We start from the raw sequence: 18,500 nt of genomic DNA, 5'->3' as shown, positions 1-18,500 counted from the left end.
TTCTCGGAGGCTGACGCTCTAAAATTGATACGCACTGTAGGCGATGCAGATTTCAACTGAAAATTATAACGAGTGGAGTTTGCAAAATATGAAAAATTTCTTTTCGAACGAAGCAAAAAAAAACCGTCCAAGCATTTCGTTAAATTTCACAATTCGTAACACATGCGCAGTGGAAAATTAAGCAAGTAATTTGGCACGAATGGCATAAAGAAAATTCATTTGGGCGTTACAATCATCGATCACGATCGATTTTAATGACAATTCGAAATAGTTTGAAAATCGTTGAATTTGGAGTGTCATCGTTGTCGAGTTTCAACAATTTCCGTGAATTCAGAGACCAGAAAAATGCAGTCTATTCGTACGAGGGGACCATATTTTCCGACGGTCACGAAGGTACCACGTATGAAGCTACAAGCACGCCTATAGACAAGTGTATTTTTGATGGTAGTAGAGGAATCACGACTTGGCTGAAAACGAAGTCGGTTAACGAGCCGGGGTTCGTCGATTGCGGGCAATTTCAGTGCGGTGGAATGGGTGATACAGTTGGTGGTGAAGAATTTGTCAGATTGCAAAAAAAAAGTGTTTGAACGACACAGAGACGTCCAAGAGTTAAAGAGAAATCGAGAAAGAGACGAGGACGTCGCTGCATAAGGAATTCGAACGTGAATTGTGTGAAAAGTCACCACAGCTCGAGGGAAAAATGAAAGAGGAAAAAGATGAAAAAAAAAAACGGAGCAATGAAGAGATAAAGAAAAGAGAGGAGAAGCCACTGAAAAAGAATGCAGTCCCGCAAAAGCCAATGCGCGCACGAAATGATTTTTCTTTCCCGTTCATTCGCTATCCCGGGCGCGTAGTATAACTCTCAGCAGCCCCGCTAGCCGTAGGCTGCCGAGGTTTCGGTTTTCGGTAGAAAAGCTTCTCCGTTCGGGGCCCCCCTTGTTATTCAGTCCACGAAACGTCGCCGAGAAGGAAAAAAGCACGCGATAGAAAATGAAAGACACGAGAATAAGAGAAATAGAGTGAGAGAGAAACGGACGGAGAGGTGGAGAGGGAGGAGCGCAAGGAAAGGGCGAAAAAGATATATGGCTCGCTCTGCTTACTGGAGAAGCATATAAGGACAAAGTTACATGAAGAGTCAACGGTACCAGAGGAAGAAGGAGAGAGAGAGAGGGGAAAGGGGCCCGGTGCGCCTTCGGGTCGAAGCCAAACTCCCGAAGAATTTTCGGTGCAACCCTTCCACAGAGTGAACGTATACATGGGTACGTATGCAGTGAAGAACGCGAGCAAAACGGAAGAGAAGCAGTGACCCACACAGAAACAGCAAGTTGTGAGGGTCCGGAGTCGCTGAACGCGAGAAAAGGAGAGGAAGAGCGAGCCAGCCGTTTCTTATTCTTCTTCTTCATCGTGATCGTCAGAGATGCTGTTGTAAGGTAAGGGGATATAGGAAGCCCGAAAGCTCGAAACTAGCCCGTCTATACATCCATTCGCATCGACACAGATATATGTTTGCGCTTTTCTAACGTAGTGCAGAGCATCGGGAGAAGATGCCGGAAATCGATTGGCCATTAGGCCAACGTTCTTGCCGGATTCCAGAGCGAATATATACCGACTGAGATTCGATATATGTGTGCAAAGGGCTACTGCAATCGTTCGATTCCTCAAACCGTGCGGACGAGACTAAGGGAGAGAAATTTTCAGCAGAATGATAGCCGAACCGGGCATCCGGACGGCCACGGAATTTCAAGTTTTTGGCATGGAAAGAGACTCGGCCAAGACTTCGGAGATCCTATGCGGTTATCCTGCAGGCACGGCTAACAACTCTTCTTACGCGGTATATACGAAAATGTAAAATCATGGGCACATGGGCGCAGAAATTTTTCGTACCGTTGTCTTTCATTAATTTTTACAACTTTAATTTTGAGAGAGAGTAAAATTACGTATCCGGAGCTGAACTCATTAAATTTTGTGAATTTTGGTGAAAACAAGGGTAAAAACAGTAAGAAAAATCACAGCAAATCACTTGGTGGGGAGCTGTGACAAAGGGTTCTGTTTGTATTGAAAATAGTCGCTTTCTGGTGTGAGAGGAAATAAAATTTCCCAATGACACTGAAGTTTGCAACGTTCGAGTCGTGAGACAAAATAAAAATATGATGAATTACGAATGTTTTTTTCGTTCATTTCGTCGGACTCCGACGTTGCAAACTTCAGGGTCGTATTTCCAAGCGAAGTTCTCAACAAAAAATGGAGCGACAATTAAAAATAACGATTAAGCGCCCTTCAATTATTTTGTTTGAACTTTCCAACTTAAATTTTGTGAAAATCACTTTTTTCGACCTTTGTCCGTGTTCTCCATTTATGAGAAATGATAAATATTGGAGCACGTGATCGAATTGCGTCGAATATCCGAGCACGGAGTGTACGATTATTCGGAGCGTTGCGTCATGAAACTCTATGAGAATTCAGCGCATCAGGCTCCACGTAGAACGCGTTCGAATCTCGAGGGCGAAGGGGAAAGGAAGAGACGAAGAGACAGAAAGAGGGAGAAGCATATATAAATGCGTTTGATAGGCGCGTAACATGTAATTCGCGAGAGTTCAGGGACTTGACGTAGCTACAAACGTGTGTGTGGTTGAACAACGAGATTTTCCCCCATACAGTTGTAAAAAGCTATGGACCCCCCTGTAGTTATGGTACGTGTGGGTGAACACAGCAATCTGCGCTCGTACGATTTTCCGCAACGTGCAGTGCTCTCCATATCTCACTCTCTTGCTCCCTCTTCTTTCGTATGTTTTACAAACATTCTATATTTCTCTCTATTGCACTCTCTCATCGTTATAAATCCACTAAGCGTGAGTTGCGAAAAGTGCTGACTGATGCAGCGCGTCGAAACTTTCACCAAACACGCGGGACGTTTACGCTCGTACATCGTTTAACGACTGTGTGCATTCTATATGGGATTATGAATGTGTAGATCAAATATGTGTATGTTTATTTCTAGTTAGAGCTCGCGGTCATATTACACCAGAGATTTCTACAAAATTACTTTATCCACACTTCGATTTTGCAAGCCTAGACACATTCTTATGATTATCACGACTTTGTCAATCACTGGGCTTGTATAAGCCGTCAATCGATCACGGATTTTAATACGAATCAGCTGTGAGTCGAGGTGAAACGGTTTTTCAAACGAAGCGTTCATTTTCTACAATCATATATTCTCGAAGTGTAAACAAATTAAATTCTCTTGATTTGTACAATAAATTTGGAGAACGCGAAACAATCGAAGCTCGCCTAACTAACAGGGAAGGTCACTTAACTATAGTCCCGCAACTTGGGTCGAAAAAATTACATTTTGTAGTTATTCACATGAAAGTATAAAAACCTCAGAAAAAGGGGTGAAATTAATTCCTAAAAATCGGTGGTTTTTAGGAATTTAGGAACTTGGGTTTTTAGGAAAAAAGTTATACAATTTTTGATTGCATATTGATGCAGAGCACTGAAAAATAAATAAATTTGCCGTATAAACTTTTGTCGTATCGATTTTAGTTTCGAGGATATCAGCGAAAAACGAGAAAATCACCGATTTTTAGGAATTATAATTTCACTCCTTAAATATGCGAGTGGGCAGCTAATTTTTTGTCATTGTTTATATTTTTATGTGAACTACAAAATGTAATTTTTTCGACTCAAATTATGAGAGTTGAGTAAAAAAGTGACTTTCTTTGTGAAAAGTTTGTGAATTTTTGGAGAATTGACAATTTATAGAATTTTGTTTTTCGATTTTTTTGCCGTTTCATTAATGTGTAGAAATTGAGGGTAAAGAATGTTATTTCAAAGTGCATTTTGTGGATGACCAAAGCAAGATTGAATTTTTAAAAGTGTCCAGAAATGACGTTTGAGAATGCTCATGGGAGACAAAAGTTCGCGACTTTCGGTAAGGTTGGACGTCGAATATTCGTCGTGTATGTTTTTTTCGTCGCGGTCGTATTTGTGAAAACCGCGAAACATTGAGTCACTCTTTCAGGGGATAACACTGGGGCGGAAAGTCCGCCTCTCGCGGACGTACTTTTCTATTTGTGAAGGGAGCGAGCGAACTTCCGGTTGAAGCAAGAGCAAAACAGGATAAAAAGAATGAAGGAAAAGTTTATTCCTGTCGGGGAGGCTTCATTGTTTTTCGCGTTTATAAACAGAAATGTTGGCTCGGATTCCAGAATAACCCGTCGCGATATGGACCGAGTGAAGGATGTTGAATGAAAGGTTTTTTCGGGAACGGGGGAGGGGGGTTTGACCGTGGAATAGCCGGTTACATATTTGCCGGGGTCAAACTTTCGACCAGATAAAGCGAGACGAAAAAAACAACGAGCGAGGAAGAAAAGTGAATAACTTTGGTGTCCATATATATTTGTGTGTATGAACGCGTGTACCCGGACGAATGGAAAAGTTGAAAGGACGTTGAGAAATACGAGATTGTAGGCCCTTTTTCCAGCAAAAAGAAATCAGAAAAAGGAGACTGAGCGAACAAAGAGCAAGGCGAAGAAAAAAACAAGAAAAAAAAGCCACGAGTCCTGATCATTTTTTTGTATAACAAAAGAAAAGGACGAGAGATAAACGAGCAAGTCCGACACGATGGTTCTTCAGCACCAAGGAGATCACAGCTGAAATGTGGATGGAAGGAACGATTTCTTGGCTCGGGACACGCTCAAGTTTTTCATCGTTTTTTTTTTTGTTTTTTTTTTCTACCCGCTTATCACTTTTAACATTCCTCTCATTCTTTTCTCTGTTTTTGCTTTCACCCGGCGCAATCACTTTGACGATCGTTCTCCTATCTAAAGTATTTAAAAATCTCGGCACGTGCGTTGATAAATAAAAAATGGGAAGCAGAAGTATCTTTTTGTTATCTTGAAATAATTATGACGCGAGGTGGACTCGACGATTTCGAATTCTTTTCAACGATTTCAAACATTTTTCAATACCACTTAAAAAAACGAATTCCACTCCGTACAAAATCATATATAATCTCGCAATCGCTTGAAAAATTCCATAAATTTTGCGTGCCGTTTGTTTCGCCGACTCGATGTTGCAAAAAGCCACTCGAAGTCGCGTCATCAGCATTCGCAGTGCAGGTATTCTGATTAATTATTAAAATACTGCAAGCAACCACCGCGGACGTGCGTTTGCCTCACGTCCCATGCAGTCTGCAATACAAAGCTGCCAATTTATTATACAATTTCATGTGCCTAGAGTATTATTACGGGAGTAAACGCTCGTGTTGTAACTCCCCATTCGTCTCAATCATAACGAAGGTGATAAACTTAAGTACACCCACACATAAACGAGCGCGTAGAAGATTCGACAAAAGGTTAAAAGCGTTAAAAAGTACTTCGTGACGTATGAGAATGTTGAAAAAAATGCTCCTCTCATTAGTATAAAGAGAAATTTATTTTTTGTCAGGTGAATGCGAGCTGAACTTTTATCGCGCAGAAAAAAGGGTTCCAAGGATTTTTCGTACCGCTGACACAGGCAAAAAGGGACGAAGCGCTCAGCGATCTTTTGGGGGAGTTTGAGGGTCAAGTGTAATTTAGTGAGCAGCTTATCGGATCGAATCGGGACACCTTGTACATGCAATAAATATGAATATAAACGATGCAGCGATAGAGAGATAGGAGGGATGGAATAAAGAAAAAGCACCGGGATAATAAGCGAGTGGTGGCCCGGAGTAAGAGTAGGAGGCAGAAAATAAGATATAAAAAAGGTATGATGATAATAAGAATAAAAGGAAAGAGAGGAGAGTTAACGGAACGATACGCGATTGTGCGGTGCTGAAAAAAGAAGATACACATTCGGTTCTGAGGAGTTTCGCCTACTCAAGAGGGCTCACGGAGAGAATCGAAAGAAACCTGTTCGACCGGTCTCGCCTCGATCCTCGTTATTCGCTCCTCTCGCCAAGCCTCTCGGTCTTTCCCTCTCTCTCATTCTCTCTTTTACTCTATCCTCACCCGCAACCAGCGATTCACACGGACACGCGATATAACCGAGCCAAGCTACAAAACTCGGTGCTCCGAACACTGGAACGCGGCACTACGCCAAGCAACCTCAAACAAGACTCTCGATCTCTCTCTCTCTCTCTCTCTCCATCTTTTTTTTCATTTTTTATAAATCTCTCACTTTTTCTCTCCCTCTCTCGCTCCATTTCTCGCTCGGTCTCTCTTCATCTTTTGTTCTCTCTCCTCCACGTATTTTTTATCCTTCCCTCTCTCTCTTTATACTGCCCGTTCGAATTACACACTCGTATACGAGAGAGCCCACAATTCACGGGCCTGAAGTTGGCGGACCACGCCTGAAACTGCTCAGACCCGAATTATACACGAATAACTTGCTCATATATCTGTGTTTGGTTACGTTATGTGGATATTAGCTCCGTATATAGACACACACACGTTCATGAATATGTGTACGTACTTTGATGACGTTGGTTCGTAGCGTCATAAAGCGGTGCTGAAAGTTCCTGTTACCTGATCCAAAGATTTCGTAATCGCGTTATAAGACACTGTTGTCGCGTTATCCGACGACCGTAGAGATATATGGAACGTGAACTTTTTCCGAACTTGTTTTTTTTTTTTTTTTTTTCGGCATTATTAGAGTTTTGTTGTGAAGACTGAGCAGAATAAATCCACGGAATCCCAAACGCGGAATTCTAATTGTGGCGTGTTGTAGTCGGTTATTTTTATTGATTCGAATGTTCTGAATAAAATTTCGATTGTTCCGGTTCGACTCGACGGAAAGATCCGAAGAACGTCATCCAAAATTCGCAGTATTCCGCATTGGAGAGGAAACTTTCTCAATGGGCAAGTTTAATAAAGGGCAGCAAGTGGCGTGGTAAGGACAATGCGACGATTCGAAAACCCGATTATTGCCCGAGTGAAAATCCCGCTGTGACTCGCTTATTTACATCACAATTCCATCATATCTGTGGAGGAGGAAAGAATGTTGCAACCCGTGAAAAACGGCACCATTGGCCCAAGCTTGGTGCAGTACCGCGCCAACTATACGCGATGGTTGGACGACCGTTGGCAATATAACTCGGCCAACCGTAGCACCACGGTTGGAGTGATAGCTACGGTCCTACGGTAGGCTAGCGCTTGGGACCAGTATCGGCCCAGCGTTAGTTTGGACAACGGCCCAACGCTGGGCCGGTGTTTGCCCAATGCTAGCCCCACATTCACCCAGCGTCATTCCCCAGCGAATGCCTGTTATCGATTATTTAATTAAATAATATTTATTTTCAATCATGCTTATTTTATCACCCTATACAATTATCCGTCATTGTGGAAATTTTAATTAGTTAAAAAAAAAACAGTTCTTTATATTTTCTTTAGAGTTGAAATTTTTCAGAGGGGATTTGAACTGCCTACCTACAACTTTCCTACCTAATGCCTACCTAGTTTGTCCGAGACGCTAACCACTACACTATCGACTACTTCCTATTTTTGTATCAACATTCTCAAAATAAAATATTGGGCCCATTCTGGTATTGTGTCATATGTGTACATATTGAAATCACTTTTTTAATTCTCAACCGATTTAGACCAAATTTGGTACACAACTGTAAAATACCCGGAAACAAATTTTCATGTAATTCGATAACTTATTAGCTCGTACGAGTTTTGATAAGAAAATTGAAAAAAGTTTATCCTTCAGCCGATTAATTAATAAAGTCGAAAAAATTAAATGACTAATCTGTATATTATTAAAAGATACACGGCCCGTCTTGAATCTTTCTGCCTACACTTTACCTCAATACTTAGCGTCAAGACGCTGCCGCGTCTCTAGATTATTATTGTTATTATTATTGATATTATTGTCGTTATTATTATTGTTATACAAGAAATCTTAATTCATTTGCAATATTAAAAAAATGAAGATAACACAACATGTATCCACTAAATATTATATATACTGAAAAAAAAAATTGCTTCAAAGAGTCGATTATTATTTGGTGAGTGCGAGCAACAAAATATTCTTGGATTAATAACAACAAATTGGTTGATGAACAACTAATGGATGACCAGAAGTTGATCATCAATTGCTGCCGTTGCAAGACAGTGCTGGCTGAGCCTAGACTGATGAGCGGATACCGATTGTATATCTAACAATATAGCAGGTACAGATTTTAAAAAATAAGGTGAGCAGTATTAACCCGAGGTATGGGACAATGATGGTCTCCAACGGTTGGCTGCCAGTCATGAACCGACACCGGCCCAAGCATGGGCGATTGTCGGGTCCCAATGCTCAAATTCTTCATTGGCTATAAGCGTGGGCAAATATGCTGGCCCATGCTCGGGCCCAACGTCGAGTCCCAACGGTTGGCTGCCAGTTATAAACCGACACCGGCCGAGGGTTGGCTGGTTGTCGGGTCCCAATGCCCAAGTTTAGCATTGACTAAACGTGGGCAAACATGCTGGCCCGTACTCGGGCCCAACGCTGAGTCCCAACGGTCGTTTACCCAGTATCGAGCCAAGCATCGGCCATATGGTAAGCATCGGCAATTTTTTCACGGGAATTTAACAAGCGTTTAGTGGGGGGGAGAAAAAATTGTCGTTACAGGAAATGCACGAGGACGGAACGCTCAGTCGGGAGAATGAGCCAACGAGTTGAAAATTCCCGGGCGACCAGCAACGCTCCCAGAATTTAAGAAAAAGACGACGAGTTAGCTGGTAAAACAAAGAATTCACTGATGGCTGCTGTGGCAATTCTCTCGCTCTTTCGTTGCGTTGATGAAACGTCAGTACGTTAGGGAGACCTACGTGGCGCAATGGGCAATGCGAGAGATCGGACAAGAGCGCGCGAACGCGGCTCATGTCTAACGGTGCGTGTCACATTGCTTGTTGCAACTTTTCTGTAACGAATGTTCTCGCGGTCTACGAGTTTCGAACAGTAGCGTCATTCTCGAAGCGCTCGTCTGTTCGTGCACTGAACGATCGAATTACGAGGAAAGGGAAGAAAGCAGGGCAAGGAAGGAAAGAGAAAAGAATAAAACGCATCGAAATGATCGAAAATCGAATAATTTACAAGCATTTTTATAATTCGCACTTTCAAACGTTGTGCGAGCTGAATTATTCATTAATTCGCCACTTTTTGTATAGTCTCTGCAGAACTGTCGCAATTTTCCTAAGCAGATTTCATCTGCACACTGGGGAAGAACCGTAAAAAACGTTTGAACAATTTTCATAGCTTGGAGCAACGAACGAAAGTTGTGACAAAAAAGTCGTTCCGGTTCAGCGTTAGAGAAGGCAACGTTGCGCAAGTGTTTTATCGTGCCTAAATTTTTCCGGTTGAAACCCCATAAAGTTTTTATTTCGACGTACACACTGGACATTCACAGCTCGAAGTGCTATCAAGAAATGACATCAGAAATTAGGATTAACGGTATTGAGTTCTCACGAATGAGAACAGAAAAACTCGTTGCATTCGTGGAACCCTAAAAATTGCTTTGTCGTGCCCTGCATTTTGAAAATCCATAATTATGGATCGCCTCATGCGCCATCATGACCATGATGGTGCAGGCGATTTCTTGACGTTTAGGGTCATTGAGCTGTCCAAGTGTTTCAAAGTCCGTCGACGCGTTTGTGTGGAACGGTGTGTCGAGGCAGAAAGAGGAAGAGAAAAGCTCGAAGGAGTCACCCCCCGGAGTGCACTAGACTCGGGGTAATTACGAGCGCCAGGTTTCTGCCTTAAAGTCCTTCTCTCTCTTCCTCTTGCTCTCCCGGCTCTGCACCACGTGCGCGCATCGCCGCCTACGCTGCAGATCTACGATCACGATGGATGGCTCCTGTGTGGAGGAATCGGAGTTACAAACCGTGGGGAGGAGGGATTTAAAAAATGGGGAGAGAGAGAGAGAGAGAGACGGAGAGCAATAAAGAGGTTCGCGGAGAAGGAGAGAGAAAACATTCCCAGGAAAAGCGAGTGGATCTGGAGAAAAAAAGACACGCGAAAGATCTGCGGAAAGAGAAACGAAGCTGAACGAGGTCGCGTAAGAGCGAGAGGAAGATAAAGAAAGAGAAGAAAAATTGAAGAAATCGTGATAGAGGATTCACCGAAAGCGACTCTGCGCAAGAGGAAGGAAGAGCAGAGCAAGAAAATATCGACAGTGGAGAAGCAAGGAAGAAAAAGAGAAGAGAGGAAGGGGCATAGAATGGAAATTCACGACCCGTGGCCGCGCGAGAAGGGTTTATTACAACTTCCGAGACGAAGACAACGTGCCGCAGGTCTCCGTAGCGAGCCATCTCGGAGAAGACGCCAGCCCGAGTATAGAGAGCGCCAAGACCGTTTCTTCGTCGCCTTCTCATACCTCTGGCCCTCCGCCGCCGCTCTCTTCATTTTTCTCTCTCGTCGTATCCTTCGAGTATTAGATCTATACGGCACAGATTGAGTGTCCCCGTGGGTAATTACGAGAGGGGAGTTGTCTCTCCGTTCAACGGGTATTGCCCCTCGGGAGAGTGGAATGAATCGAATTCGCTATGTACACATACACACGCGCGCACGCACAGATTCGCCTCCTTTACTTTTCTCTCTCGATATAACCGTCGATATCCAAGTTCACAAACATCTCCCACTGAATAACTTTGTCACTCAATAGCTATTACGTAATTCTTCGTCTCGTCGTTCGATTTTTCTCCGTGCACAGCAAGCAGTTGTCGATTTTTCTTTTATTGTTTATTTTTCTGAATACAAACTCCCACGACTGGTGACTCGGTCTGCGAGCAGCCGATAATAGCGGAGACAATTAGCCGCTCGTTTGGAGGCGTCTCGAGTGACGATTGCGAGGAACTCGTGACTAAAATCCGAAAAAAAGGAAAATAAAGTTTTTCGACGAGACAAAAAGTTTTCGTCATTGCTTCGCAACTCGTTGAGTACGAAGAAAAGTACGAAAAAATAAATACACTGGTGAAACTCGATGTTGTATATACAACGGTTGAGAAAAGAAAAATGAGGATTCGGCAAGTCACGCGCGGAACGATTTGACTTGACCTAATTATACTTTAACGAGGACAAAACTCCCCCGTTGACGACGACGGCTCAATTATCCTGTTTATAGAAAAATATGCTATGAGAAAAAAATAAACGTGGGGAAAGCCAGAACAAAAAGTATTTCAAAAAGGCAGAAAATACACACTGGCAATGTAAGGAAATTGGTTGCCTTCTGCTAGAGTTCGTGACAATGCAAAAATTTTAAGACACGAAATTCACGAAAGCTTTGATAAATTTGAAGAAATAAAATTTTCTTTTAAACTTTTATTCAGTTTTTTATAACAAGACACAATTTTCATATGAAATTTGTGCATATAAAAATGTAACAGACAAATCATCGTTGTACAAAACAATGAAATTGTGGCAAGGGATTGGGATGGTACATAAACTGGTGAGAAAAATATTTTCATTCCAACCGAATGTTTTCAATTACTCGAAGCATTTCCGGCAGATTCATCGTCATTGCTAGAATTTCAGGGTAACAACACGGAAATTATTTGATAAATTTTTCCTAATCTAGCAGCACGAAGATTCTCAGAAAACTAGAAGAATGTCGAAGCAACGAAAGCGAGCGATTTGAGCGCAGCGCTAAGAGGGAAGATTTCTTCATTCGATGGCTTATAGGACATATTTTTGGTTCGTTGAGATGAAATGAGCAACTATCAGAGTCGTAGTTATTAGATCGTGAGAGTGGAATAAGATAGACGAAAGCTGGTGTTACGAAGAAAAGGGAAAGAGATACAAAAGAGAGGCCATTCGGTAAAATACAAGGGAGAAGAAGGGCATTCAGGTCACGAATCCGCAGTAGAGTTTCTCAGAGAAGATCCCTGCGGGGCTCCCTTCATGTCGTGTATAACACAGATATAAGCTCTTTTTCTCTCTCTCTCTCTCTCTGATTGTGCGTGTTTTCCAGCTCCTTGAATCATCGCGGACGTGGAGGCGAAACAGCGAAAGACAAAACAAGAAAGAAAGAAAGAAAAAGAGAGAGAGACGAGGAAAAAAAGCAGAAAAAGTCTCCCTCCTGTTCGCAAGTAATCATTGAGTCGCGAGAGTATTTCCCATTGCTTTCGATCTTTGACGTGAGTGGTGTGCGTCAAAAAATAGATGGAAGGAGCATCAAAGGGAAAAGAAAAAGAAAGAAAACAGCGCTCTAGGCCCTTCGCCTCTTTTTTCTTTTGCCTCTCCAGGGACAACAAACACGCGGTAATTTATTAGCCGTAAGTGAAGAAAAAGGGAATAACGAGAAGTGGTCCCAAGCGTCTTTGTGCAGCCTTCGCTCGTGTATAGGTTCGCGTGTACGTAGACGAAACGAAGGAGAAGCGATGGCAAGAAAGACGGTGAGAAAAATCTAGAAAAGTTAACGAATCTTCTCCCCTTTCAACGTGAATTTTAAACAGAATTTCACGAGAAATATATTTCAAGTGACATTCCTTTGCAGCAGTGTCATCATATGTGGTCGAGTGTCGACTCTCAAATTGAGTGAGATCGGAGCTAATGCGATGAGCACGCAGCGAGAAGCGACAACCAAAACAGAGAAAATAAATAGATTGAAGAAGGCGAACGTTCCACGCGAGGGAGAAAGACTGTGTACAATTTCGAAGTTACCGAACGTGTTGGAGCGATGGGGAAAAACAGGAAAACTCAGAGAAAAGGCAGAAAAAAGTTTTCGACTGCAGCCGAGTGGTAAAAGTTTCAGATCAAACGAAAAAAGTTACGATCCAACTCCTGAGCAAAGCTATTTTCATTTGATTATTTTTTTCTTTCCTTTTTTTCAAGAGCGAAACGTCGAGTGGAAAAGGACCGTTGAGACACTAGAAAAGCAGAACGAGGAGAGAAAATGAGAGGGAAAGAGAGGGCATGCAAAAACAAATATACTCATGAAACATAAATTTTACCGACGTATCGAGTTCAAAGCCGTAAACGTGGACAGGGACGGAGTACAAACTTTTGCTATGTGTGTCACTTGTAAATCTCAATATTTCTCAGAATTTCGATACATCCATCTATTCATGCGCGCTCATTCAAGGCTGTGGTATCGTTGCTCCAGTCGCGAATAGCGTTATTTCGTCACCGATATTCCCCCATTTGTTCCACAAGGCTCGAGTAACTCGTGAATAAAATATTTTATGTAAATATCAATGATAAGCGTATAGCGTATGGATTTTAAATTTCAGAATAACGAAAATGACGATAACGATGATAAAACAAAAAACGGGACAAAAAAGTGAGCAGAAATTTGTAAATATTTGTACGAGAACGAGACGAAAAAAGAAATGCTTATAAGCTTCGTTCCATCAAGTTCAGCAAGAAATTCATCAATCCAACTTTGTCAGGGTGTCTAATTTTGACCAGAACAGAAATTTCATGACTTTTAAGGCTTTTTAAGTCAAGGAACAGGAATTTTTCATGACTTTTCTTATGGTTCCGATACTTTTTATTCATCTTTTAATTATAATTAAATTCAATAAAAATAACAAAGAAATGATATTTTATTTTGAAATAAAGAATCTTTTTTTCTTACAAACTATTCATTCGATATTCGTTTTTATATCGATGATGAGTATTGACGAACCAGACATTGTCGCCACCCCGCGAATTTTGAAATCATGTTGAAGGAAACCAAAAAATCGACAATGACAATGAGCGTTGCAGAGATCTTAAAAAATCAGGTTGTTTGGTAATTTTTCATGACATTTAATGATTTTTTCAGGTCCGAGTGTAATTTCATGATATTTAAGAATTTTCATGACTTTTCAGGTCGTTAGACACCCTGTTTGTCTAACCGATTAAAAACCAAAAGAAAAAACATTAAAAAACAAAAACTGTCCAAGTGACATTGAAACGAGCTGAGAAATAGCACCCATATGACGAGTTTCAAAAATGGGTAATAAAGTTAAAGACAAAAGAAATATTGAAAATGGCGGGGTGTGAAGGAGAATGTACAAGGGGTCAAAGAAAAGCCCATTCAACGTTAGAGTGCTCCTCGTAGTGCAGGAATGACGCAGAGCTTTGTCAGAAGACGGAAACTTTTATTCCTCGCTCTTAGGCAAATAACCTATGCGAAACGAACGACGAGGAACAATAATGAACAAGCTTCGTAAAAATAGCGACTATATGGATACAGTACGGGTACGGTATTCCTGCGTCGAGTTGCAACATAAGCATACACACGAATGGAAAAGAAAACATAGATATACGACGAAGTGGAAACTGTATATAGAAATGTCGTATAATGACGGAGCATAATTCCGTCTTTCCACGTTCTTTTTATTCCATTCCCTCGTTCCGCATCCACGTGACAGCTGCTATTATGTCGTTTTACTTTTTTCTCTCCACTTGGACTCGACGAATGCTGAAAATTTTTATTTTTCCTTTTTATTTTATTTTATTTTATTTTTTTATGGAAACGAAATACGAAAACTTGGAAATATGGGAAGCGTAAGAAAATAGTGGCGTCTAACATAATTTTCGAATTTACGTGCACAGCCCTGCTCGGAATTAAAAAAAAATAGAAAATTTGGATTGTCACAGAGCACGAGGACGATTCATACGAGAGGCGCACGGTGTGGATGATACGCGTACGAAAATAAGGGTAGGCTTATACGTATAGAAGAAAAAAGAAGTATCGTTGATACGGAGAGTTGAGGGTTTTTCATTTTGAACCCTCTTGGAAGGGTCCTGTGGAAAGGGTGTGTACAAGATGCTTGATATCTCGACGTGAACATGTAAGAGGTTTTTTCCGCTGAGATGAGGAACGATAAATTCGAATCACGGTGTGGTGCGAGGAGTCTCGCGAGGAAAGGAGGAAAAGACGCGAGACGAGTCGAGAAAGGGATGGGCAAAAAGGGCGGGGGGAAGAGAGGCGTCTTGCAGGAGTCAAGACGAGAGGAATAAAAAGCCAACGACGATTTTGCGGATTGCGAGAGAGATGTGCTCCTCCGGTAGATATCTTGACGTCGAACCTACGAATTCGTCGTCTATAAATGTACACCGGAGCTTTTCGACTCGCGGGCGTTTTCACCGGTGAAGGGAAAAAAGATCGATGATGCTGCACGAGTTTCGATCACTATTGGCACGCGAAAACCACTCGGTGCAACTTTTCTGTGTATACAGAGCTGTACAAAACTCGCCTCCGCAATTCGCAGTTACAAAAGGTTCTGTAGAAAAAAAATCGCTGCTGCTTTCCCACCCGATACACCGTTGATGGAACGTTCATTAATTACTGATATAGCCAACTCGGTGCAAAGTTAAACGAGGGACTCGAGGAAAAGAAACAGCTCCGCTCGCTCCCCCCATTGCCGATTATGGCGATTCTTCGATGTCCCACTAACGGTCCAGCGGACTGAAAAATACTTGGGAGCTTCCCTCCGTAAAATGCTGCAATTAAACCGGCATTCGGGCCAAGATTAGAACGTTTGTAACGATCTGTATGCGGATAGAGTATCTCCATACATGAGATTTTGTATATGCTCACAGATTCAAGATAATTCGAGTACGAATAGAGGAGATACGTTCGCAGGGGTTGAGAGCAAAGCTGTACTGAATTATTCCGAGGATATTTCACGATTTGGTGTAGAGAAAACTTTTGGCGTTACGGAAACTCCTGAATTTAAGTCGGTAATGCTATGTGTACAAGCATAAATCTGAATTCATATTTTTATTCAGGAATAAAAAGATTCTAAAATGACAAATGAATGGAAAATATTCAGTACAATAAAAAAATAGAGATCAATACAATTTCCCAAATGTTAGAATTAGCCCTCATCGTAGTGTTGAAATTAAAAAAAAAAGTTATTCGTGCTCTATCTCGTCTATGACCGCCCACGAGAATCTTCCTCGGTGAAAAAGCAAAACTACAAATTAACCCGAATCACGAGGTCGCACGCTGCAGTTTTGACAGAAGCAAAACGTTTCTTTTTCCCGCCCGATTTTCCGTCCGAAAATCCGTAATAATCGCACCAACTTCAATCTTTCCTCAATTTCATTGTTTAGAAAGTATTTCTCACGATTTGTTCGAGCTTACCCACGAATAATGTTGTGTCTGCGAATATTTAGCTCGATCAAAGTAGGCACTCACGCTAAACAAATGCGCAAAGTACTGCACGCCCGTCGATATTTTTTCAGTACAAGTTCACGAGCACTCTGTGATCGGACGTCGGCACTCCGTGATTATTGTTTCCATACGTTCGCACAGATAAGTTGCAATCGCTCGAATCTCGAGTGTCTCTCGGTTGACTCATACCGCGCCGAGGCGAGTGAGCGCGCGCAGGTGCACAATGCACATCGACGTACACATTTTTTCTTTCTCAAGGCGACGAGAGCATCGTGAGAGAAATTTGATACACGAAGGATGAAACGTATTTATAGATGCACCGTTTCAAATAGTTGTGTGGGTCGAAAAGTTGGAGCATTGTTTCGTCAAACACGCGTCGCTCATTTCCCAGTCACAAGCCGCTCATTTTTATTATAACCAACGGCAGTGCAGAACGATCGAAGGTGAATGGGAGGCTTAAAAGTGATTTTGCACACTCTTTATGCGCTTAACACGCGCCGGTGAGACTTTAACGCGTTTCTGGATACGCGGATCGCACGTACTCGAACATTGGCGAAGTATTCGTGCAAATTTTTCCGACTGCCTGAGTGCTAAGAGGCACGCATTTTCTTGCTGTAGTCAGGGAATTATTGTTCTCCTCGAGATAACTGTACACTAGGAGTTTACTGAACAGACAGAGGATAATTGTGTACGTGGATGAGCAAAGAGGTGATGCAGCAAAATCAACCGGCTAATTCGATGCTAATTCAAAGAATTCAAATCGAATTGATTATTCGTTGGGACGCCGAATTTTCCAATGTTCGTTGGCAGAAATGTTTGTCGTGACGTTCAAGCCGATTATTTTTATACCGGATTGTACAACGGCCAAGTAATGAGCGACGAATAATTAACTAAAATGAAACTGCAATATTATATTCGCACTAAAAAATTCTCGCTTCGAAACTACTTCGCTATTTTAGTGTGACATTAAATTTGTCAAAGTTGAACCAACAAGATCAGCAGTTGATTTGGTAGAGCGATTTCGAATAAAATTTAGCGGGATGAATCTGATCGAATGTGACTTCATTGAGCGCCGCGACATGTCAAATTGAACGATATCGAGTTTATCTCGCCGGTTGATAAACTTATCAGTTTCATTGAGCGAAAAAGACACGCGAAAATATGGTGGAACTCGAGCCACCAATGATGGTGTGTAAACGGAGAGGTACGTGCAGATAAAAACATATGGAGTTGACACATTGGAAAGTGTTTGTGATTCATGACTGAGGAAGAGATGATTAAACATTGAGATTCATTCCAGTAAGAAAATCAGTGTTGCCGAAGGCGTGAATAAACAATATTTTAGAGCCAATTAACGAAGCTATTAACGTGTTCCTTTGGAACAAAATTTTTCTTCTCTGTTCTCAAGATTTTTAGTTGAAAATTTAATATTTATGTTTTTTATCATTGAATCAAGAAGTTTATAATTTAGTGACCATATCACACATTTATTTTATTTGTCAGATTGGGTGGGGTTCAATATGTCGAATAACTGAATTCTAGAACGGTCGATATTTCGAAATTTTAAAAGTTATGATATCAATTTGGAGAAAAATAAGTAATTCGAAATTCTTATTCCCGATCGACTATTCAGCAGATTGCGTGTTTAATCAAAAATTCCTTCTTTGAATTCGTATTTACCCGAAAATATATATTTCAATAGTTTTCATTTCGAATGCAATTTTAACAGACCATCCGAATGTCAAAAGTTCATATTTTCGAATTCAAAATGGAGAGTAATTGTTTTACAGACAGACCGGAATATAGAGTAGCAAAAAATCGAAAATGAATTATTCGAGCCTATAAAACCTAGATATGCGGAATAGCGATAGCTCGAAAAGGCGAAAGTTAAAATGGCGATGTTTAAAATTGGAGATCACCGGTCTGAATAAGTAAGTGAGTGAGACGCGTGTATTTGGAGCTCCACTGCATTTCTTTATTTTGATCGATCGACTTTCTATAACGTTTCGCTATTTTGACTGTTCGACTTTTTGGTGTTTCAGTATTTCCTCAGTAATATTTGGTATTTCGTTATTATATTTTCAAAATTGTGAATTCTCACAGTATCGCTGACTGTAGTAATTTATGAATCGAAAGAGTAATAGTCGAATTTTCGAAAAATTGATATTTTAGTCATCGTCCTATGGACGATTGTTACATTCTATTTTCGATGTAAACGTGCTTCGAACTTTGCAGTTTCTGCTTTATTTATTTTCGGCATTCAAAGCTCCGCAGTTGAATCTATCTGTCTCCATATTATCATTCGAAGTTTATAAACTCAAGATTTTAGCTGTTCGAAATTTTAGTCATTCCAACATTTGATCCCCACCCGTCAGATTAAATCACCATGCACAATAATCGGTCAGTGGTTTCCGAGCAC

General features: G+C 41.3%; 1 protein-coding gene and 1 long non-coding RNA gene across 5 annotated transcripts in view; both read right to left on the bottom strand.

Annotated features, from left to right (window-relative positions):
- The window catches only part of LOC122409480 (uncharacterized), a 99,927-nt gene extending 83,769 nt beyond the window's left edge, over nucleotides 1-16,158 (bottom strand). Inside the window, exon 1 of the long non-coding RNA XR_006260713.1 lies at nucleotides 16,052-16,158. This is a non-coding gene — a long non-coding RNA (uncharacterized lncRNA). The remainder of the gene's footprint in view (nucleotides 1-16,051) is intronic.
- The window catches only part of LOC122409390 (fasciclin-3), a 295,426-nt gene that overhangs the window by 258,357 nt on the left and 18,569 nt on the right, over nucleotides 1-18,500 (bottom strand). The window lies entirely within an intron of this gene.

Source organism: Venturia canescens, chromosome 1 (assembly GCF_019457755.1).
Source record: "Venturia canescens isolate UGA chromosome 1, ASM1945775v1, whole genome shotgun sequence".
Taxonomy (NCBI): Eukaryota; Metazoa; Arthropoda; class Insecta; order Hymenoptera; family Ichneumonidae; genus Venturia; species Venturia canescens.
This window is presented reverse-complemented; position numbering and strand designations above follow the sequence as displayed.